This window comes from Moschus berezovskii, chromosome 6 (genome assembly GCF_049115385.1).
Source record: "Moschus berezovskii isolate FMDL1 chromosome 6, NW_MosBer_1.0, whole genome shotgun sequence".
NCBI lineage: Eukaryota > Metazoa > Chordata > Mammalia > Artiodactyla > Moschidae > Moschus > Moschus berezovskii.
The window spans coordinates 49,094,008-49,118,536 of NC_142465.1; the positions used below are offsets into that span (position 1 = coordinate 49,094,008).

Consider the following 24,529-nt stretch of genomic DNA (forward strand, 5'->3'; position numbering starts at 1 on the left):
AAATTTTTTTCATTAAGTTGCTTTATGTGCCGTCTATATGTTGCCTTCATTTTTTTCCCTTAAGATTATTTTATATACACTTTCCACAAAAGAACATGACACACTGCCTGTTTTTCTGACAGGTATATAGTACAACACTATGTTGTTCAGCCAGATTTCATTACTAACTTTTTGGTTACTATTGTAAATTCTTAACTTATAAATCAATGTTTCGCTATTAGAAGTAAGCCTCATGCAAATAACATTCCTCACTCCTTTCTGACAAAGCCTTACTTCACGTTTTCATGTTAGAACATAAAGAGTCATTGTAAAGTAAGTGAATTTTATAGAAAAATCTTCAGAAGAATAACAGAATATGCCACCCCAAAAATCTTCCCCTTTGACACAAGAATAATTTTGGGCTGAAGGCAATGGAGAAGAAGAAGATCCAAGAAAAGTTCTCTGCTCTCCCCCTATTTTCCTGAAAGCAGAACATAAATTTGTGCAGAAATTAATCATCAACATCCCTAGACACATATTAGCCCCAAGTAAGGACCAGAGAACTCTGGAAAACAACCTATACTGACTAGCTATTATTTTCCATTAGTTTCTGATGTATTTATTGTACCACTATTTGCTGCCCTTAGAAGCCCAGTACTCTTTTCCTCTGTCTTGTAGTTCCCCTAGAAATACACTGTTCTTTGGTTAAGATGATCTGTAAGTCCAAGTCCTAGCCACCTCTTTGAGTTACTCATCACTGTCACTTCTCATAAGTATATATGAGATGTACATGTTAATACACTCATTTCCTTTTCTCTTGTTAAGCTGTCTTTTTGTTGCAGAGTCCCAGCCAAAAACCTAAAACAGTAAAAGGAAACAAATGTTTCCTCCTGTACAGTTTCTGGTGAGGAGGATGGGACAGTGACAGGCTGGAACACTCCATTCTCCCTGGAGACTGCAGTTGAGATATGGGATAACAGACAGCAGACGAGCAGAAGGTAAGAATTCTTACCATGTCAGTCTCCCAGCTCTTCCTCTGTAGTGCACAGGCAAGAGAGGAGGATAAAACTTTTTCCTTGTCCCTGCCTTTCCAAATTCACAGTGGCAGGAGAAAATAGATCTTGAATTGTGATTCTTGTGAATTTGTTTTTGTTAATCAGCACCTACGGTTATTGATTCTTAGCCTCCCAGAGTTATGTTTTCCTTTGTCATCTGTCATAAGGATGAAAAACCCTAAGATGAGAATCTCCATTTGTTTTGTTTTATATCCTGAGAGCTTGGCTTTGTCACCAGTGAGAATATTCCCTTTGCGGGGGAGGCGGGTGGTACAGGTTGTCTGTCAGGTTTGCATCAGTAGTTAGCCAGCCAGCAGCTAGGAGCCTACGACATGAAGTGACAGGCAGTATTCTCTCTGTCCAACCATGCTGGCTGTCAGGGAAGTTTGTCTTAATGAAGTGTCTCAGGTCATAAGAGGCCTTTACGGCCTCTACCTTTGCTGCCTGGTTTGTGAAGGAAAAATTCTCCTCCCAGTATTACCTTTCTGGTAACATAGGTTAGGAGGTCAGTTTCTTAAGGTGTCTCACTTTGTGGGAGATAGAGTTTTATTTGTCACCTGAGACAAGGAAGGTCTTTGTTTTCTTAGGCTTTCTCTGGAGTGGCTCTGCATCTTGAGAGGCCTACATTTCTTAAGGGACAGCTCTTGCGTCCTAATAGTATAAGCTCTGATATTGGTTTTAAGCTCTTGTAAGCCCTAATATTGGTTTTAAGCCATGAAAAGACTCACTGGCTCAGACTCACAATTGGAATAGGTATATTGAAGACTTGAACTTTTACACCTAAAAGGACTTTTAAGACAGCTCTCATCTTAAACAAGTGTCCTACAGGTACCAATGGGAAGATCAAATTGAGAAAAAAAAGGAAAGAAAGAGAGAAAAAACAGAAATAGATACAGAAGGTACAGGGTTTCCCTGGTGGCTCAATGGTAAAAAATCTGCCTGCCAATGAGGGAGACCCTGGGTCAGGAAGATCCCCTAGAGAAGGAAATGGCTACTCAATCCAGTATTTATGACTGGAAAATCCATGGACCCAAGAGGAGCCTGGTGGGCTACAGTCCACAGGATTGCAAAGAGTCAGACATGACTGAGCAACTGTGTGAAAGAAAAACAAAACACTTCCTTAACTTTCTCAACAAGGTTAGGAGGGGAAGATCAGAGAACTGTCAAGAGCTACAGCTGGCACTCAAGTAGGTATAAAACTTACAGAAATATTGATAGCCAGGAAATAGCTTTGACAAAGGTACAGAAAAGGCACACAAAGGTTTGATTTATTGTCCTTTACTTTGTAAAGCCGACCCCACCAGGTCCAGACATCCCATATTTTGGGCCTGCACTACCAAAAAAAAATTAAAATTGTTGAATTATCCTATCCTACTGTAAAGAAAGGAAAAATGTAATAATAATGATCTTAGATTTCTGATAAAGGCAAATATACCCTTGAGTTCCATCTCATATAAAACCTACAGTCCTTTCTCTGACCCTTGGAAATACTGATCTTACCATATCTTTGAAATGTAAGCATCCAAAGAGATCATTGTTGGCTAAAGCAATTCAGTTCAATTCAGTTCATTTCAGTCGCTCAGTCGTGTCCAACTCTGCAACCCCATGAAACGCAGCATGCCAGGCCTCCCTGTCCATCAACTCCCGGAGTCCACCCAAACCCATGTCCATGGAGTTGATGATGTCATCCAACCATCTCATCCTCTGTCGTCCCCTTCTCCTCCTGCCCTCAATCTTTCCCAGCATCAGGGTCTTTTCCAATGAGTCAGCTCTTCGCATCAGGTGACAAAAGTATTGGAGTTTCAACTTCAACATCAGTCCTTCCAATGAACACCCAGGACTGATCTCCTTTGGAATGGACTGGTTGGATCTCCTTGCAGTCCAAGGGGCTCTCAAGAGCCTTTTCCAACACCACAGTTCAAAAGCATCAATTCTTAGGCGATCGGCTTTCTTCACAGTCCAACTCTCACATCCATACATGACCATGGGAAAAACCATAGCCTTGACTAGACGGACCTTTGTTGGCAAAGTAATGTCTCTGCTTTTTAATATGCTATCTAGGTTGGTCATAACTTTCCTTCCAAGGAGTAAGCGTCTTTTAATTTCATGGCTGCAATCACCACCTGCAGTGATTTTGGAGCCCAGAAAAATAAAGTCTGACACTGTTTCCACTGTTTCCCCATCTATCTGCCATGAAGTGATGGGACCAGATGCCATGATCTTAGTTTTCTGAATGTTGAGCTTTAAGCCAACTTTTTCACTCTCCTCTTTCACTTTCCTCAAGAGGCTCTTTCTTTCTTCTTCACTTTCTGCCATAAGGGTGGTGTTATCTGCATATCTGAGGTTATTGATATTTCTCCTGGCAATCTTGATTCCAGCTTGTGCTTCTTCCAGTCCAGCATTTCTCATGATGTACTCTGCATAGAATTAAATAAGCAGGGTGACAATATACAGCCTTGATGTACTCCTTTTCCTATTTGGAACCAGTCTGTTGTTCCATGTACAGTTCTAACTGTTGTTTCCTGACCTGCATACAGGTTTCTCAAGAGGTAGGTCAGGTGGTCTGATATTCCTATCTCTTTCAGAATTTTCCACAGTTTATTGTGATCCACACAGTCAAAGGCTTTGGCATAGTCAATAAAGCAGAAATAGATGTTTTTCTGGAACTCTCTTGCTTTTTCGATGATCCAGTGGATGTTGACATTTTGATCTCTGGTTCCTCTGCCTTTTCTAAAACCTGCTTGAACATCTGGAAGTTCATAGTTCACGTATTGCTGAAGCAATTAAAGGACCGGAAACAAACAAAATGAGAGATATTTTTTAAAAAAAAACAAACCATTTGATATTTTCATAAGCTCCCTTGCCCCAAATTTTGTCCATAGCCTCCACAAGATTATTCATTAAAGACAAGTAAAATTCTTAATAGTCTTTTCCACAAATATTGGCAAAAACCTTTAGCCACCTGAGTGGGTAAGTTTAACTTGTTCTATCTGCCAGAAATGCCATTTAGGTCTTCTATAAGCTAGAAAGTTTTGTAATACTGTACTGGATATGTGGCTAAAATTTGTAAGTGAAAGCTATGAGATCACTGTTTGCATCTGTCTCTATCTATACATCCATGTGTATCTATGTACGTATGATATGCATGTATGATATTTTTAGTCCTCTGGATAGTACTTGTAAAAACTTGTGAAAGACCTCTATTTAATTGGCTTAAAGACAATACAAGCACTTATGTAAACTAAGACTAGTCAAATAAGTTTATGTTGTCTCTACTTTATGCTTGAAATTATAAAATTATAAATTCAACCTAAGAACTAAATTTAAAATAGAAATTATTCCCTTAACGTATGTCAATATGGTAGAGAAAAAAAGTCATCTTTAAATTATTAGGTTCTTTACTTCTGTAATTTTTGCTACTTGCCTAGTTTGTCAACAAGAAAAATAACTTAAAATGACGGTAAATTTTTAATATCATTAAATTTTCATGGCAACTCAAGCATAATTGTTAAGAACACATGGATTAAATGGATATAAGTGGTAGAAATGTTTGTCAATGAATTTTGCAGGTATCATTAATGTAATGTGTCTGCTTAAAAATAGTTTCCAAAATCTTTTTGTAACATTAACTTTAAATGATATTCTTTGAATACCTAGTTCATTTCCAAATAAAATAATGAAATATTAATTGCCAAACACATGTTTATCTGCTTTTCACCTCTTATTACAGAGCAACTAAAGGTATTTGGGTCTGTTAATAAAATGTTGTTTTTACCACTTAAAAAAAACTGTACTATAAAAAGGCATATGTCTTTAAAAATCACAAAATTATATATTCCTGGGAATTCCCTGGTGGTCCTGTGGTTAGGACTTGGCGTTTTCACTGTTGTGGTCTGGGTTCAATTCCTGGTTGGGGAACTAAGATCCTGTGGTGTCCACACAGCATAGCCAATAAATAAGTAGATATAAAAATTTAAAAGAGCAAATAAGATAAAATATAAGGGTTCTAGTAAACAGGATTTTAATACATGAGAAAGGAGAATGGAAATTATTGAGATGAAGGAAACAGTATCCCTAAGGACTCCCTGAGGGTAAGCCAAGTTAGAGAAGTCCTGGAAGACTTCCCTAGTGGTGCAGGGGATAACAATCCTCCTGACAACAGAGGGCATGCGGGTTCAGTCACTGACTGGGAAGATTCCACATGCCGGAGCAACTCAGCCCGGGCACAACTACTGAGCCTGCCAGCAGCAACTACTGAAGCCCAGGTACCTAGAGCCTGTGCTCTGCAACAAGAGAAGCCAACACAGTGAGAAGCCCAGGCACCACAAGAAAGAGTAGCTCCCCACTCACTGCAACTATAGAAAGTCCACGTGCAGCAACAAAGACTCAGCACAACAAAAAATAAAAATTAGTTAATAATTTTTTTAAAAATCCTACTATAAATGTGTGTTATAGGCAAACTTAAAAAAAAAATGATGTCTTGGAATGTTTGAAACTATTGAAAGGAGTTTGACAACTCTGACTGAGATCTGGGGCGATGAATTAATACACGAATAAGTAAATGGAAAACTATGCAAACAAAAAGTAAGGCAATTGTCAATTCCAAGAAAACTAAAACACAAGAAAAGAAGAAATACAACCAAATTATATGATCATATTATACTCATCTGTGAGAGTTTGCACATGCTTGTAAAGGGGAACAAGACATGGGGAGTCCAGAGAGATAAATCTTCATCTTCCTTGGTGGAAATAAATAGAAAATATCCATGATTGAAAATAAAAATGAATAGAATAATCATATTCTTGACATATATGGCCATAATACTAAAATAGAACTAAAGAAGCTAAAAATAGCTAAGAAGTTGAAAAAGATTGCCTCTAGTGTTGGGAATTGGATAAGAAAGTTTAGGGTTATCTTTCAGCATTTAATTTGACTTTAAAAATAGTGCATGTGTATTTTATGATTAAAAAATGTTTAAAACATCTTATGTAAGAAAAAGAACTAAAAGATACACACCAGAATGTTTACACTGACACTCTTCAGAATTTTAGTCAATTTGTATATTTTGGCATTTTCCAAGCTTTCTTCTTTCAGCATATATTACTTTTATAATTAGCAAAATAATAAATAATTACACACAGAGAGAGGAGTGTGCAGAATCACTAAAAAAGAATGATTTTTTTGAAGTCCTCAACATTCTTCTGTGTATATGAACTCAGCCATATTGGTAGAAATAGTCTGCCAATTAACTTTAAATTTATCCTTCTTTCATGCAGCTCATCTGTACCCAGATCAGTGGTCTCTTAAGCTTCAATGGAAAGGAGTTAAATATTAATTTTCAATGAACTTCATGAGATGCATTAAAATGGCATATAAGCTAAAGAAAAAGAAACATGAGAGAATATGTCAGAACAATGCTGTTTTGTTTAGGATAATTTTTATTGTATCATTAACTTTCTTAAAAGACTGAAAAATACTCTTACAAGAATAGAATTTATATTTCTTGGAATAAAAGATAAGTTGCCAAGCTTCTGGAACGCTGTCCCATCCAGGCCTTCATTTGGGAGATTATATTATTGAAGGAGGATAAAGCAGGAAGAAAGATTTCCTGAGGCCTGGGGTACCCGAGGAGGTAAATTTGGCCAGATCTGAGATGATAGTGGTGACAGGCTTGAGAAGTGGCAGGGCCCTGCGTCCCACTCCATGGGGGTCCCAGAGCAATGGCAAGAGGTCTCTTGGATGGCATGCAGCTGCTGAGAAAGTGGACATGAATTGTCCTCTCTTGGGAATCAATAAAGCTCTTTAAAAATATTTATTTATTTGGCTGTGCTGGGTCTTAGTTGCAGCAATGTGAACTCTTAGTTGCAGTATGTAGGATCTAGTTCACTGACCAGGGATTGAACCCAGGCCCCCTGCCTTGGGAGCACAGAGTCTTAGCCACTGGACCACCAGATAAGTCCTTCAATGAAGCTTTGAGAAGGAGCTTCTGCCTTCCAGTGAACCATGTCAGCCTGGGTAATAACCATCATATGAACATCTCAGTGATGGACTGAAACTCTAAGGTCTTCCTCAAGTTTTCTGGATTTTGTCCTTTCTTGAGATGCTTGCAAGCTCCTGGGCCGGGTATAAGCTAAAGAAGTTTTACAACACCATCACTGACTCACCTTTTGGGGAAATCGGGCTTAGAGACAAATTTTGTTAGATTTAGAAAAATAAAGCAAAGTGATGGTTCTTGCACCCGTTTATAGTATAGCAAATTTAGACCCTCTGCACTGTTTGACCTAGACTTACCTTCTCTGAACGTGACTGGAGAGTGGGAAGTGAGATGGTTCTTGAGAGCCCTGGAGATGAAACTACTTTCCTGAAAATGGCTCTTCGATTCCATGATTTCGGTCACCACTGACTCTGGAGGTAATTCAAGGTGTTTCAGTTTTCAGTGACTCAGACCTCTCTGTCTTGATAATCGTGTTTCACTATAATCTATCCCATCACTTTTTTGCTGTTGTTGTTCCTGCCATCTGGTTCTTCTCTATTTTGTTGTCATTCAGTCACTCAGTCCTGTCTGACTCTTTGCATCCCCACGGACTGCAGCACGCCAGGCTTCCCTGTCCTTCATCATCACCTGGAGCTTGCTCAAACTCATGTCCATTGAGTTGATGACGCCATTCAACCACCTCATCCTCTGTAGCCCCCTTCTCCTACCCTCAATCTTTCCCAGCATCAGGGTCTTTTTCAATGAATTGGCTCTTCACATCAAGTGGCCAAAGTATTGGAGCGTCAGCTTCAGCATCAGTCCTTCCAATGAATATTCAGCACTGATTTCCTTTAGGACTGACTGGTTTGATCTCCTTGCAGTCCAAGGGACTCTCAAAAGTCTTCTTCAATACCACTGTTCGAAAGCATCAATTCTTAGGCACTCAGCTTTCTTTATGGTCCAGCTCTCACATCCATACATAATTACTGGGAAAACCACAGCTTTGACTACACAAAACTTCATTGGCAAAATGATGTCTCTGCTTTTTCTAAATTAAAATCTATTTGTGTCAATATATGAAGAACATAAAAAACTATATGAAAATAGCATAACCTCAGAAAGTATTAATAACTGACACTGGTAAAAAAAAATGACTGTATTAATGGAAAGAGGCATTGGAATGACTTTTGCTGAAGATTGTAAATAGTCACTTGCTAATCAAGCAGTGCCATTTTCTTGAAGCCATTATGGACCTTTGGAGACCACAGTCAGGGCAGCTGCACTCCTCTCATTACCCAGCTGACACTGTCCTTGTGTAGTTTGGCTCAGGGGTGCAGAGGACCTAGTCTCATCTCTGTTGTGGCAGCATGGCTGCTAGGAGAATCTGGAAAAGGCAGGGGAGATGGGAGGGCTGGCATGTGGGGTGGGGGACACAATTGGACTCTCCCAGGGAGCCCAGATGCTGAAAGCTTAAGATGGAGTAATTTCTTATTCAACTAATGGAGATATGTAACAGCCCTGTGAAACAGGACCAGCATCTAGCTGCTCCCAGCAAGTCCAGCATCCTAGCCACAGGTCAGAGTGGCTCTCTGTGGGGACATTCCCTGACTCAGGGCAGTGCTTCACCCCAATCCAAAGCTGGCACTTTGCTGGCCAGGTTTTTGAGTCATTGAAAAATGGTAAATGATTTGGGTTCGCCTAATCCAAACCAGTGTATCTTTTTTGAGGATTAGTGATCACTTTCTGTCCTTTTGGCTCTCAATGTCTCTGTAATTTAAGTTCCTACTCTTTGCAAAATAGATCAGACAAGCAAGATGCTTTCCTGAGTCTCCTGACACCACCCAAACTCCAGAAATCATCTAACTTTTGTACTTAATTTATTATTTAGTCTTGGTGTTTTTGTGTTTTGAGTCAGATACTCAGTTCACGGGCTTACCAGGTGGCTCAGTGATAAAGAATCTGCCTGCCGAGCAGAAGACGTGGGTTTGATCCCTGGGTCAGGAAGATCTCCTGGAGAAGAAAATGGCAACCTACTCCAGTATTCTGGCTTGGGAAATCCCATGGACAGAGAAGCCTGGCAGTCTACAGTCCTTGGGGTCGCAAAGGAGTCGGACACAACATAGTGACTAAAAAACAACAATCTGTTCATACTGAGAAAAAATACTACTACTTAATATACACAAGAGAAATTATTTCTACTGTGGTGTCCACACTGTGCTATAAAAGTTATCATGGTCTAGCACAGAGCCACAACTTACTGACCCATGAATTGATCTTTAAGCCTAGAACAGTAGCAGCCTAGTAAATCTGCCAGGAACTTTACTGCTAATCACAGAGGAGATTTTACCATTCCTCATCCTGGCCATGAACTCCGTCTCTTCTGTCTTTGTTCCTGCTGTATCCTCAATGTGCTATGCAGACAATGGAAGAAATAATAGCTTGTCTGGTGGCAAAGAGAATGCTGGAGGGTGAGCAGAACCAGACCGAAAAGCTTAATCCCCAAAACAGTAAAGTTCAGCAATTAATCCCAAAGACAATGGAAACTATTCATGAGTATTAAACTGGAGAGTAACTGGATCAAAATCTTAAAACAAATTAACACTCTCAATTGCATTCAGGGACTACTGCTAGAAAACTATACACGTAATTCAGATGGCAGATGAAGTGAGGAGTGGATAACAGAACTGAGAGAATTCAAGAGATACTTAGGAGGTTTGAATATTTTGAGACACAGGGATAAAAGGAAAGGTATAGAATACTAGTTTGTTTTTTTTAATCAAATGCTTGCAATGTGTTAGCCACTTAATAAACATTATTTACAATTCTTTCAGGGGTCTTAAAGGTAGGTATTATGTCCATTTTACAAATGAAAAACTATGTCTCCCAGAGAAGAAAAGTCCTGCCCGGAGACATACAGATAGTGAGCGGGAGAGCTGGGAGTTAGATTCAGGTCAGGTCCATGGTCTTCGCAGTAAACCTCAGTTTACCTTGAAGTTCAAGTGAAAGGGAAGAAATTCTGTCACAACACGATTCTCAGGCCTTAACACACTATAACTTGTCTACCTCTTGCTGATTTTAGTTCCCAATGTAATTCATTTTATGTGTTTTAAGTGTGATTTTCATCTAAGAGGTTAATCTAACTCCAGGCAATGCCATTAAACAATCAGAGACTATTTAAAAATCAGTATTCATTTTTTGTTAATCAGAGATGTTACTTATTTTTGGCTGCGTGTGTCTTAATTGCCGCAGGGGGGCTTTCTCTAGTTGGGATGAGTAGGGGATACTCTCTAGTTGCAGTGCTTGGGCCTCTCATTCCCGTGGCTTCTCTTGTTGCACAGCACTGATCTAGGCACTCTGGCTTCAACAGTTGCGGCTACCAGGCTCTAGAACACGATCTCAGTAGTGTGGCACAGGGGTTATTTGCTTGGTGGCACGTGGGATCTTCCTGGCCCAGGGATCAAACCCATGTCCTCTGCATTGGTAGGTAGATTTTTAACCACTGGAGCACCAGAGAAGTCCCTAAAAATCAATTTTTTTAATGTGAGTACAACTGATAATTGTGGAAAGTTTTTTATTTCTTTGTGCATACTTTCTTTGTACTATTATTTCTGTTATATTTAAACTTTCAGATTCAATGAAATTATAACTTTGGAGTTCACTTCCCCTTTTCACGTTATGAACAAATATTTCCCTTCCCACATTGGTCAGGTTACAAATATCCTTTCTCAATTTACACAAAAATTGGGCATTCATCATTGAGAAATTGTAATGAAATAAGTAACTGATTTTTCAAACGTGATAAAACATAATCTTGTTGACAAAGAGATGGGAATGTTCCTATTTTAGTTTCCTCTTTCTAGAAGAGTATTCTGATTTCATTTCTCTGTTAAGTATGACTTTTGAGTTTAAGGTTTGGTTTGATCTCTTTATTTGTGCCAAATCAATTGCATATCATTAAAATTCTTTCACTGAACTAGAAAGCAGTGATTTCAATCTGTAAATTAGCTCTGGTAACATCATGAAATGCTGGGGAGCAGAGAAGAAATAGCTGGAAACGGGAATAAGGTAATGTACTTGGATTGTATTTTTTTTTCCCTTTCTTGACAAACAAACGTTTTATTGCTCCTCTTAAGAAGCAAATAAGATAATATGCCCAACTTATTAACAACAATTTATCTGTACACACTGAATTGAAGATGATTCTGTTCTCTCTTTGTCATCACTCTAAATTAAAATGCAGCCACAAATTATTTCAGCCCAACACCTCACCTCAAGTCAATATCATACCTCTGTAAGGTGGCTGGTTGCTGGCATGTGAGTGGTCTATTTCCAACTCTGTCAAATAGGAAGTGAACTCACAAACATAGCATCATTTTTCACATGGTCTCACATGAGCTGAACCAGAGACTATGAGGGCTAGTATCAGTGCTTTACACATTTCTTTTGGAAAATAATTTCCTTGACTGCTGATTCAAAAGGATTTTCAATTAAAGGGTAACTTATTAATAGTAAATTAGAAACACTGTAAGAATATGGAATGATAAGCTCTGCATACAGAAACTATATGTATTATCTTAGTAATTTTTATGTAAATCTCAAACTATTCTAAAATTAAAAGCTTATTTTTAAAAAAGAAGTATAAGAGAGAACACAGTATGTTCTGGAAATTCCCTTGAAGTGGGAAGTGGAAGTGAAGAATTTGGCTAGGTATGCAAAAGACCTTTTATGCTATTCAAAGGAGATTCAATACGTAAATTGTATACACTGGATGAGGATTCCTAGAAGATCTGTGGATGGGCTTCAGGGGTGTTGCAAAACCTCCTGAGTTGTATAAGATTATATTGTCTGTATGTGTATGTTTTTCTCTGAAAAGTTAAAAACTTTAATTATTATTCTTCTTAAAAGGAAAAGCACCTAAAGTGTGTGAATAATCACTGCTGAAGGTAATGTTGAAACTGAAATATTCTGAGCAAGAGATATGAAACAATTCTATTCTGTGTGCACAAAAGATTCCTTCTTGGTAGTCCAGACTACAGTGATAACGTGCATGTGTTTGGAGAAGGAAGGCAGAGTGAAAGCCAAGATGGTAATAAAGGCCATGATCTTCAGACTCTTTTGAATTGTGGTCTACTTTGCAAGGGAAAGAAATGACCCCATAAGATACCCTACCCTACTGTTGCCACTTTCCTGAGAAAAAAATTACTGAGCCTTTGGGATGAAATGTCATTTTTTGTAAACCAAAATTTGATGGGATTATATATACATCTACTTTATCATTGTAGATAAATGTACTGTACAAAAAAGATCTCAATGACCCATATAACCACAATGGTGTGATCACTTACCCAGAGCCAGACATGCTGGAGTGAGTCTTAGTGAAGTCAAGTGGGTCTTAGGAAGCATTACCACAAATAAAGCTAGTGGTGGTGATGGAATTCCATCTGAGCTATCTAAAATCCTAAAGGATGCTTTAAAGCTCTACACTCAATATGGCAGCAAATCTGGAAAACACAGCAGTGGCCACAGGACTGGAAGAGGTCAGTTTTCATCCCAATTTCAAAGAAGGGCAGTGCCAAAGAATGTTCAAACTACAGTACAATTGTACTCATTTCACATGCTAGCAAGGTAATGCTCAAAATTATTTAAGCTAGGATTCAACAAGATGTGAGTCGAGCAATTTCAGACGTACAAACTAGATTTAGAAAAAGCAGAGGAACCAGAGATCAAATTGCTAACATCCATACGCTCATAGAAAAAGCAAGGAAATTCCAGAAGAACATCTACTTCTGCTTCATTGAGCACGCTGAAGCCTTGACTGTGTGGATCACAACAAACTGTGGAAAATTCTTAAAGAGATGGGTATACTAGACCACCTTACCTATCTCCTGAGAAACCAGTACACAGGTCAAGAAGCAACAGTTAGAACTGGACATGGAACAATGGACTGGCTCAAAATTAGGAAAGGAGTATGTCAAGGCTGTATATTGTCATCCTGCTTATTTAACTTTTATGCAAGTACTTCATGTGAAATGCTGGGCTGGATGAAGCTCAAGCTGAAATCAAGATTGCCAGAAGAAATATCAATAACCTCAGATATGCACATGACACCACCCTAATGGCAGAAAGTGAAGAGGAACTAAAGAGCCTTTTGAAGAAGTTGAAAAAGGAGAGTGAAAAAGTTGCTTAAAGTCAACATTCAAAAAACTAAGATCATGGCATCCAGTCACGTAATTTCATGGCAAACAGATGGGGGGGGGAAATGGAAACACTGACAGATTTTATGTTCTTGGGCTCTAAATGGTCACTGCAGATGGTGACTGCAGCCATGAAATTAAGATGCTTGTTCCTTGGAAGAAAAGTTATGACAAACCTAGACAGTGTTCTAAAAAGTAGAGACATCACTTTGCCTACAAAGGTCTGTCTAATCAAAGCTAAGATTTTTCCAGTAGTAATGTATGGATGTGAGAGTTGGACCATAAAGAAGCCTGAGCAATGAAGAATTGATCCATTTGAAGAGTCGTTTGGTCTGCAAGGAGATCAAATCAGTCCATCCTAAAGGAAATCAGTCCTGAATATTCACTGGAAAGACTGATGCTGAAGCTCCAATGTTTTGGCCATGTGATGCAAAGGGCTGACTTAATGAAAAAGACCCTGATGCTAAAAAACACTGAGGGCAGGCGGAGAAGGGGATGACAGAGGATAAGATGGTTGGATGACATGAGTTTGCACAAACTCCGGGAGACAGTGAAGGACAGAGAAGTCTGGCATGCTGCAGTCCACGGGGTCACAAAGGGTCCAACATGACTGAGAGATTGAACAACAATATGGGTCACTATGCACCAGCATCCTGGCAACACAGAAGAAAAACTCTTCCCCCTGAACAGGGATTCCCACATGCTGCAGCAGCAACTGTCTCCAGGCTGGTGAAAGGCATAGCCCACTGACCTCTTCTGGAGAAGGACTGAGGCTCAGCAATAGTGACAGCAGGTACGATGAACAGGTCATCTTCTTGAGCTGTCTGGGATGTCCAGTTTCAGGATGAAGTTAGAGTAACTATAGATACTGTGGACTGAGTAAGTATCTTTGGGTTCTTTGAGCTTCAAAGGAAGAATTGTTTAATAAAGATGATAGAACACAATTTCCTGTTAATGTGGCCAAGTGGGATCTTAATTAGGAAAACATCTCTGAATGGTGAAGCCCAACACTAAGGCAGGCCACCTTTCATGATATAGAAGTAGCTATAATTCTATTGAGTTATCTACCTGTAACTCAGGTACTGGATAAATATCCTTTCTTTCCAACCTCATCTTACCATGAAGAGGTTATCTATGGCTGAATTAGCACCATCAGAGCCCACATTTCCTATAAGTGATATAAACTTGGCTCCAGGTGCTTTATACATATTTGCCCAAGTAACCTATCTGAAAAAAAAAAGAAGGAAAGATTAAAAAGCTGCACTAATCTCTATGATCCTGGTCAGGATCATTCTCATGAAGTTATACTTTATAAAGTACGTGCTCATGCTCATAATTTCTACTCTATGCAGCTCAATCTTTTCCTCTATAAAATGAGAGTATTAATGTTCATCCTGTAGCTTTGTTGGAATCACACCATGAAGATTATAGCAAAATTTAAACAACCAAGAAATGACAGCTCCTTTTCTACCCTCTTAGTTCTTTCTCCTCTCTAAACAAGAAAAACAAATTATTATTTTAATACATCACATGCCATAGCATTTACATAGAACACTCTTGATGGTCTCAACAAACCACAAACCCAGAGATAAGAACAAGATGAGAAGATTTTACTCATAGTTGATGAATCTTGTACTACAATAAGAGTGAAAGAAAACAGAGAAAATTTGTTACCTTCATGGCATCTATTTATTAGTTGATTTTAGAAATGTTTGAGGAAAAATAAAAAATAAGAAATACCACCTGGAAAGACTGCTATTAAAAACTTAGCACAGTAATCAAGATAGCATAATAGTGAATGAAAAATAAGACACATAGGTCAATAGAACAGAATAGAAAGCCCAGAAACAGACTCACACAAAAATGCCCAGTTAATTTTTGAGAAAAGAGCAAAAGCGACTAAATGGAGCATGGACAGCCTTTTCAATAAATGGAGCTGGAGAAATTGAAATTCGTCAGCAAAAAAACAAAAAAAAAAAACACATGACCTAAAAAATATCACACTTTATGCAAAGTTGTACTGAAAACAAATTTTTAATTTAAACTATAAAACTTATAGAAAAGAATATAGGAGAAAATCTTTCATACCTAGAATTAGGTAAAGAATTCTTAGGCTTGACACCTAAAGCATAATTCATAAGAGGAAAAAATAGATAAATTGGCCCTCATCAAAATAAACCTTTGCTCTGCAAAAGACCTATTCAAAGGATAAAAAGACAAATTAGAGACCAGGGGAAGATTTTGTAAATCGCTTATCAAAATTCTTTTGTCTAGAAAACATAAAGATCCTTCAAATCTCAACATTTAAAAAATAATAATCTAATTAGAAAACTGGGCATGGACACAGAAAAGACATTCACAGACATTCCTCCACAAAGAATAGGTATACAGGTGGCAAATAAACAACTGAAAAGACTTTTAACATTATTATCCATTAGATAGATGCTAATTAAAACTACAGTATCCTGTCAAAATTTAAAATGGACTTATTATACAACCTAGCAATCTACTTTTGGGTATTTATCCTAGAGAAATGTCTTCTTTCCACATAAGAACTTGTATATGAGTATTCATGGCAACTTTATTCTTAAATAGCCAATAACTGTAAACTATCCAAATTTCCTTGAGGTTCCTTAAGATGTTGTATGTATCAACAGTTTGCATCTTTTTTTAAATCACTGAGTAGTATTCCATGGTGTGGACACACCAGTTTGTTCAACCATTCACCCACTCAATGAAATCTTACAAGTTTATGGTTTTTGGCTATTAAGAATAAAGTTGCTATGAATATTCATATACTTCTAAGTATCACTTGGGTCAAAGAAGAAATCTCAAGAGAAATGAAAGAATTGTTTAAACTAAATGAAAATAAAAATACAGCTTATGAAAATGTATGGAATACACTGAAAATAGTACTTGCAGAGAAATTTATAGCATTAAATATATATATTAGTAGAGAAGATGTAAAATTAAAAAAAAAAAAACACTAAAAAAAAACCCCTAATATTCCACCTTGCTACTGCTGCTGCTAAGTCACATCAGTCGTGTCCGACTCTGTGCGACCACATAGACGGCAGCCCACCAGGCTCCTTAGGAAACTAGAAAAAGAAGAACAATTCAAGCCAAATGCACAAGAAAAGACATACTACAAATTAGAGCAGAAATCAATGAAACTGAAAAAAGAAAACAATAGAGAAAATCAACAAAACCAAAATCTGGCTCTTTGAAAAGATCAATAAAATTGATAAGCCTCTACTAGGCTAAGAGTACAAGAGAAGACACAAATTACTAAATTCTGATACAGGTACTGATCAGTCCAAGATGAACTTTGAAAAATTATGCTAAGTGAAAGAAGCCAGTCACCAAGGACTACCTGTATGATTCCACCCATATAAAATACCCAGCCCAGGGAAGTACATAGAGACAGAAAGGAGATTCGTGATTGCCAAGTGCTGGGGTTAGGGCTCAGTGGGTGATAGCTGAAGGATACTTCATTTCTTTTTGAGGTGATGAAAATGTTCTGAAATCAACTTTGGTGACAGGTATATGTATCTGTGACTAAATTAAAAACCACTTAAGTGTACACTTTAAATGAGTGAATTGATGGTATGTGAACCATATCTCAATAAGAGATACAACAGAGTGCAAAAAATTGTATACAACAGGCTAAATTTTGTAAGAAAAGAATGAGGGGGTGGTGACAAAATATTTCTTAACAAAAAGCTTATCTATGCATAATATTTCAGGGAGGACCCAGGAAACAATATATATTGCCTCCAAGGAAGAGAACTGGTGACTGAAGGACGTGTTTGTTGGAAACTTTACATTGTATTATCTTTTTGCATTTTCATGTGCCATATTATTAGGCAGATATACCATGAAACTAATGAAGCTTAAACTTTGGGCCCCTCACTTGCGCAGGCTCTTCATAAGGCCCCAAGAGGGCCCTAAAACATACTTACCTGTTTGTAAAATTTATGTTCATGTTTGTAAAATTTCCAAAGATGAGATGTGTTAACTTCCAACAACTCACCTTGCTATTTCTTTCTACTCCAAATTCCCCTTCTTTTACTTCTTTTGTGATGTGTGAGGAAAGGAGAAGAAACATTCTGGCTGCAAACATTTTTGGGAGACCATGCTCTGCAACAAGAGAAGCCACCTCAGTGAGAAGCCTGAGCACTGCAACTAGAGAGTAGCCCATGCTCGCTACAACCAGAGAAAGCCCTAGTGTAGCAAGACCCGGTTCAGCCAATAAATAAATAAATGAAATTTTTAAAAAAGAAATGTTTTACTAGTTTTATTGAGGTATAAATAACATACAAAAACTGCCTTTTAAAGTATACAATTTGGTATGTTTTTATATATGCATACACCCATGAGGCCATCACCACAGTCCAAAAAAATGATCATATTCTTCACCTTCAAAAGATTCCTTTTGTTCCTTCATCAAATATGTGCTTTGCAAAGATTTTATTCCAATATTTTCATTATCTTAGCAGCATCTTTTTAAAAGCAAAAGTTTTATAAATTACATTGAAGTTCAATTTATTTATTTGTCCTTTTCTTGATTGTGCTTTTGCTCTTGTATCTAACAAACAAGTCACAAGATTTTTGTTTATTTTTCTTGGAGGAGTTCTATTGTTTTAGGTTTTTTATTTAGGTCTACAATCCATCTTATTTTCAGTATGTAATGTGCAGTGTGGATTCCAGTTCATTTTTTGCATACCGACTTCTAGTTGTTCCAGCTGCTGCTGCTGCTGCTGCTGAGTCACTTCAGTCGTGTCCGACTCTGTGTGACCCCATAGACGGAAGCCCACCAGGCTCCCCCGTCCCTGGGATTCCAGCACCACTTGTTAAAAGGCCCATCCCTTCTCCACTACATTGCCTTTGTGCCTTTAAAACATTTTCTGTACTTATAGAAAAGTTGCAAAGGTAGTACTGACAATTCTGTCACTGTTTTTCCAATGTCAATTTCTTAGTTTTGGCAAATGAACTAGAATTACATAGGATGTAGACATTAGTAGATTACTGCTAACTAAGTTCTAGGCTTTATTTGATCCCACTAGTTTTCCCACTAATGTTCTTTTTCTGTTCCAGGATCCAACAGGGGATACCACATTATATTTCTTCTTAGGTTTTCTTGGTTCACACATAAATAAAATAAAAATGCACTTAGACCAAAGTCTTCAACAGGGACAAGAAAGAACATTAAATATTATTCTGAAGTGCTAACAGTTGTGGCTATTAAGGTTTTAAAGCAAAAGGGACTTCCTGGTGGTGCAGTGGTTAAGACTCTAGGATCCAATGCAGGCGGCCCAGGTTTGACCCCTAGTCAAGGAACTAGATGGAGAAGGCAATGGCAAGCCACTCCAGTACTCTTGCCTAGAAAAGCCCATGGATGGAGGAGTCTGGTAGGCTGCAGTCCGTGGGGTCGCTGGGGGTCGGACACAACTGAGTGACTTCACTTTCACTTTTCACTTTCACACATTGGAGAAGGAAATGGCAACCCACTCCAGTGTTCTTGCCTGGAGAATCCCAGGGACTGGGGAGCCTGGTGGGCTTCCATCTATGGGGTCGCACAGAGTCGGACATGACTGAAGTGACTTAGCAGCAGCAGCAGCAAGGAACTAGATCCTGAATGTTGCAGCTAACAGCCTACATGCCACAACTAAAGATCCTGGATGCAGCAACTAAGACACATCACAGCCAAATAAATTTTAAAAGGAAGTTCAGCTGTACTAAAAAAAAGATTTTAAAGCAAAAGGATTTTCTTTCAGAGTTCATAGTGAACAGAGGCATTATTAAATAGCAAATATTTCATGAGAATCCAAAATAGCTGCTGCTTTTAATCCAAGAGCATTCGGAAAAATACTAAAATGAGAAAAGCTAATTAATATTTATCCAAAACACTTTATTAAAAATTATTTTAAGATGGAAAAATATGTATAAAATTAACTGGTAAATAAATCAGACAGCAAGTAATAGTCCATTACTGGAGATTTTATTTCAGATGTAACAGCCGTGATCAACTGCTGATTATTGTGTAATATGGTTAATATAGAAAACCTTATGAGTGATTTTTAACTTTCTTATCAACTGAAAACTAGCTATGGCTTTATTCAACAAAGTGGAGCAACTTCTGGATGACCTGAACCTGTTGTTGAATGGTATTTGTAGTCAGCTGTATGATAAGAAAGCTACAATGAAAGATGTGAATAAAGCATACTTTTAAAACATGAACAAGTACATTCATCTGCAGATGGACATCTAGGTTGCTTCCATGTCCTGGCTATTATAAACAGTGCTGCAATTAACATTGGAGTACATGTGTCTCTTTCAATTCTGGTTTCCTTGGTGTGTATAGCCAGGAGTGAGATTGCTGGATCATATGGCAGTTCTATTTCCAGTTTTTTGAGGAATCTCCACACTGTTCTCCATAGTGGCTGTACTCGTTTGCATTCCCACCAACAGTGTAAGAGGGTTCCCTTCTCTCCACACCCTCTCCAGCATTTATTGCATATAGACTTTTGGATAGCAGCCATTCTGACTGGTGTGAAATGGTATCTCATTGTGGTTTTGATTTGCATTTCTCTGATTATGGGGGATGTTGAGCATTTTTTCATGTGTTTGTTAGCCATCTTTATGTCTTCTTTGGAGAAATGTCTGTTTAGTTCTTTGGCCCATTTTTTGATTGGGTCATTTATTTTTTGGAATTGAGCTGAAGGAGCTGCTTGTATATTTTGGAGATTAATCCTTTATCAGTTGCTTCATTTGCTATTATTTTCTCCCATTCTGAAGGCTGTCTTTTCACCTTACTTATAGTTTCCTTTGCTGTGCAGAAGCTTTTGATTTTAATTAGGTCCCATTTGTTTATTTTTGCTTTTATTTCCAATATTCTGGGAGGTGGGTCTTGGAGGATCCTGCTGTGATTTATGTCGGAGAGTGTTTTGCCTACGTTCTCCTCTAATGAGGTGGATGAAACTGTAGCCTATTATACAGAGTGAAGTAAGCCAGAAAGAAAAACACCAATACAGTATAATAACGCATATATATGGAATTTAGAAAGATGCAAATGATAACCCTGTATATGAGATAGCAAAAGAGACACAGATGTACAGAACAGTCTTTGGGACTCTGTGGGAGAGGGTAAGGGTGGGATGATTTGGGAGAATGGCATGGAAACATGTATGCTGTCATATGTGAAACGAATCACCAGTTCAGGGTTGATGCATGTTACAGGATGCTCGGGGCTGGTGCATGGGGTTGACCCAGAGGGAGGATAAGGGGAGGAGGGAGGTGGGAGGGGGGTTCAGGAAGGGGAACTCATGTACACAAGGGGCGGATTCATGTCAATGTATGGCAAAACCAACCAATATAATATTGTAAAATAATTAGCCTCCAATAAAAAAAGAAGAAAAAGAAAAATAAAACATGAACAAGTACAGAATATGTGCTCTGTCTAGTTTCTTTAAATTCACTGGAGAAAGTGTCACATCTTTGATACTAGGATTTGTTGAGTTGGGTTCAACATTTTGCAACTATTATTTGTGTTCTTTTCAGGTTCATCTAGCAGATGAAGTATTTTAAATATGCATGTCAACTTACATGATCTACCCATGATAAAGCTGTTCAAATGTTTCAACAGGACTTCAGAAACATACTAAGGACTCTGAACTATATTTTCAAAGATTTGAAGAGAAAACTGAAGATAAAGAGGGTGCAACATGTTTTTTTCTACAAGTTGATAAAGCTCAAATAAACTGTTAAAATTATTAAACAATCATAAATTTATAGGCAAGTTGAAAGAGAATGTCATAAAGAACTATTTTCCCTGAGTCATTTGAGAATGAATTGCTGAACTAATACCCATTATTTTAGGTGTATTCTTACAAACAATGACATTCTCCTACATAACCACAATCAAAGTCAGAGAATTAACACTGATACTTTACTACCAATTCAGACCTTATTCAAGTGTTGATAATTATGCCAATAACGTGTTTTAGAGAAAAAGAATCCCGTCTACCATCACACATTGACTTTATCATGCCTCTTCAGTCCTTTTAGGCTATAACGTTTCCTTAGTATTTTCTTGACTTTTATGATCTCAACAGTTTTGAAATCATTGTAATCTACTTTATAGAAATATCATTCAATTTCGGTTTGTCTGATTTTTTCTCATGACTAGATTCAGGTTATGTATCTTTGGCAGAAATATTACAGATACTAGGCTGTATTCCTTTCAATGCATCCTATCAGCACATGGTTTCCATTTGTCCCATTACTGATGATAATCACTTTGATCACTTCAATTAAGGCGGTGTCTACAAGGCACCTCCACTGTGAAATAATGTTTCCCCTTTATCATTAGTAAGTAATTTGTGCAGAGATACTTGAAACTATGTAAATATCCCGTTCCTTCCCAGTTCACCCATCAGTTCAGTTCAATCGCTCAGTCGTGTACGACTCTTTGCGACCCCATGAATCACAGCACCCTGTCCATCACCAACTCCCGGAGTTCACTCAAACTCACCTCCATCGAGTCGGTGATGCCATCCAGCCATCTCATCCTCTGTCATCCCCTTCTCCTCCCACCCCCAATCCCTCCCAGCATCAGAGTCTTTTCCAGTGAGTCAACTCGTTGCATGAGGTGGCCAAAGTATTGGAGTTTCAGCTTTAGCATCAGTCCTTCCAATGAACACCCAGGATTGATCTCCTCTAGAATGGACTGGTTGGATCTCCTTGAAGTCCAAGGGACTCTCAAGAGTCTTCTCCAGCACCACAGTTCAAAAGCATCAATTCCTCGGTGCTCAGCTTTCTTCACAATCCAACTCTCACATCCATACATGACCACTGGAAAAACCATAGCCTTGACTAGACGGGCCTTTCTTGGCAAAGTAATATCTCCGCTTTTCAATATGCTATCTAGGTTGGTCATAACTTTCCTTCCAAGGAGTAAGCCTCTTTTAATTTCATGGCTGCAATCACCATCTGCAGGGATTTTGGAGCCACCCAAAAAATAAAGTCTGACACTGTTTCCACTGTTTCCCCATCTATTTCCCATGAAGTGATGGGACCAGATGCCATGATTTTAGTTTTCTGAATGTTGAGCTTCACGCCAACCTTTTCACTCTCCAGTTCACCCATAAGTTCAATTTATTTGTTTGACGGTAGAGTCTGCCTGCAGTGCGGGAGACCCAGGGTCGATCCCTGCATCAGGAAGATCCCCTGGAGAAGGAAATGACAACCCACTCCAGTATCCTTGTCTGGAAAATTCCATGGACAAAGGAGCCTGGCAGGTTACCATCTGTGAGGTGCAAAGAGTCGGACATGACTGAACGACTTCACTCCATATAAACTCATACTTATTTTTATAATATGTTAACATCTTTTATAAGTTTCTGCAGTTTAGAAAATCATGGTAAAATACATAATATAAATTTTAATCTCTTAAACATTTTTAAGTATACAGTTCAGTAGAGTTAACTGTATTCACATTTCCTGTTGTGTAATAGGTCTCCAGAACTTTTACATTAAAAAGTGAACCTTGTATCTACCTGAACACAACTCTCTTTCTCTCCCCCCACCCAAGCTCCTAGCAACCAACAGAAACTACTTTCTGTTTCCATGATTTTTATGGGAAATTTGGAATCATAAGTTTCACTGCGGACTGAACCAGGTGTTTCATGAAAGTGGAGTAACACAGTACTTGCCCTTTTGTGGCTGACTTATTTAACTAAGCATAACATCCTCAAGGCTCATTCATGTTGCAGCATGACAGGATTTCCTTTTCTTGAGACCAAATAATATTTCACTATATGACCAAAACATACTTTCTTCATTTATTGATGGACATTTGGGCTGCTTCTACTCTTGGATATTGTGAATAATGGCACAGTGAACATGGGTATGTGAATATTTCTTCATAATGCTGCCTTTTATTACTTTTGGATATATATTCAGAGGAGGGGTTGCCAGATCATACAGTAGTTCTATTTTCAGTTTTTAAAGGAAATTGCGTGCTGATTTCCACAGTAGGTGCACCATTTTACATTCCTACCAGCTGTATACAAGGATTCCAATGTCTCTAAATCCTCACCAAAAACCATTTTACTTGTTGTTGTTTTTTTTTTTTTAAGAGGCCATCCTAGTGGGTATAAGGTGATATCTCATTGTTGGTTTAATTGGAATTTCTCTACTGTGGGAAATTCCATGGAGGGAGGAGCCTGGCAACCTAGAGTCCATGGGGTCACAAGAGTTGGAAGCAACCGAGCTACTGAACATCAGTGATAAGTGATGTTGAGAATCTTTTCGTATGTTTATTGGCAATTCTTTAGAGAAATGTATATTCAAGTCCTTTGCCCATTCTTTAATTGGGTTGTTTTGTTGTTGAGCTGTTAAGAGTTCTTTACATATCCTAAACATTAACAATTTATCACATATATTATTTACAATTTTCTCCCATTCCATATTATCTTTTCACTCTGTTGATTATTTCTTTTAATGTGCAGAAGTTTTTACATTTGATGTGGTCCAATTTATGTTTGCTTTTGGTGCCTGTGCTTTTGATGTTATATCCAAGAAACCATTGCCAAATTCAGTGTCATCAAGTATTTATGTTTTCATCTAGGAGTTTTAAGGTTTTAAGAGGAGAGGAGGATTGAGTATAGTTTTCAGAAGCAATGTGTCTACATTTAAATTTCCAACTCCTAGGCCCCAAACTGTTACTCAATACATTTGTTGTTTTGGGGTGCACTGCTACAGCACTGCTAGGAAACAAATACAGAGGGTGTCTCCCTTGCCCCCTTATTATTTCTGGTTTCTAAATAGAAGGTAGAAGGAACTTTGGTTCTGTCACCAACTTCACTGCCCAGTATAATTCTCCACTTTAACAGAATAATTCTGTTACTAGAATTGCCTACATGATTTCCCAAAAAGATCCTAATTCCATATGCTAACTCACAAATTATCCTAAATAAATAAATATATATAAGGAATATACGTGCGCACATGTTCAGTCCCTCAATTGTGTCCGACTCTGAGACCCCCTGGACTGTAGCCCACCAGCCTCCTCTGTCCATGGATTTTTCAGCCAAGAATACTGGAGTAGGTTGCTATTTCCTCGTCCAGGGGATCTTCCCAACCCATGTACCTAGAGGCAAATGAACTTCTCCAGTGTAAGTGTGACTGCAATATGCGAGGCTAGAGTTACGGTGAGAGTTTGTGTCCTTGCCAAGTGCTTACATTGTTAGAAACACAGCCTCTTTTAAAGTACATAGACACCAAATTCTGGTAAAAGTTCATTATGCCCTCCAAGTCCCCTATG

At 38.2% G+C, this 24,529-nt stretch overlaps 1 long non-coding RNA gene across 1 annotated transcript; it reads left to right on the top strand.

Moving 5' to 3' along the window:
- Nucleotides 1–764: 764 nt before the first annotated feature.
- LOC148777605 (uncharacterized) lies at nt 765–20,899 on the top strand. The gene is made up of 3 exons (XR_016037509.1): nt 765–977; nt 7,321–7,446; nt 20,764–20,899. It is a non-coding gene; the product is annotated as an uncharacterized LOC148777605 (long non-coding RNA).
- Nucleotides 20,900–24,529: the final 3,630 nt, after the last annotated feature.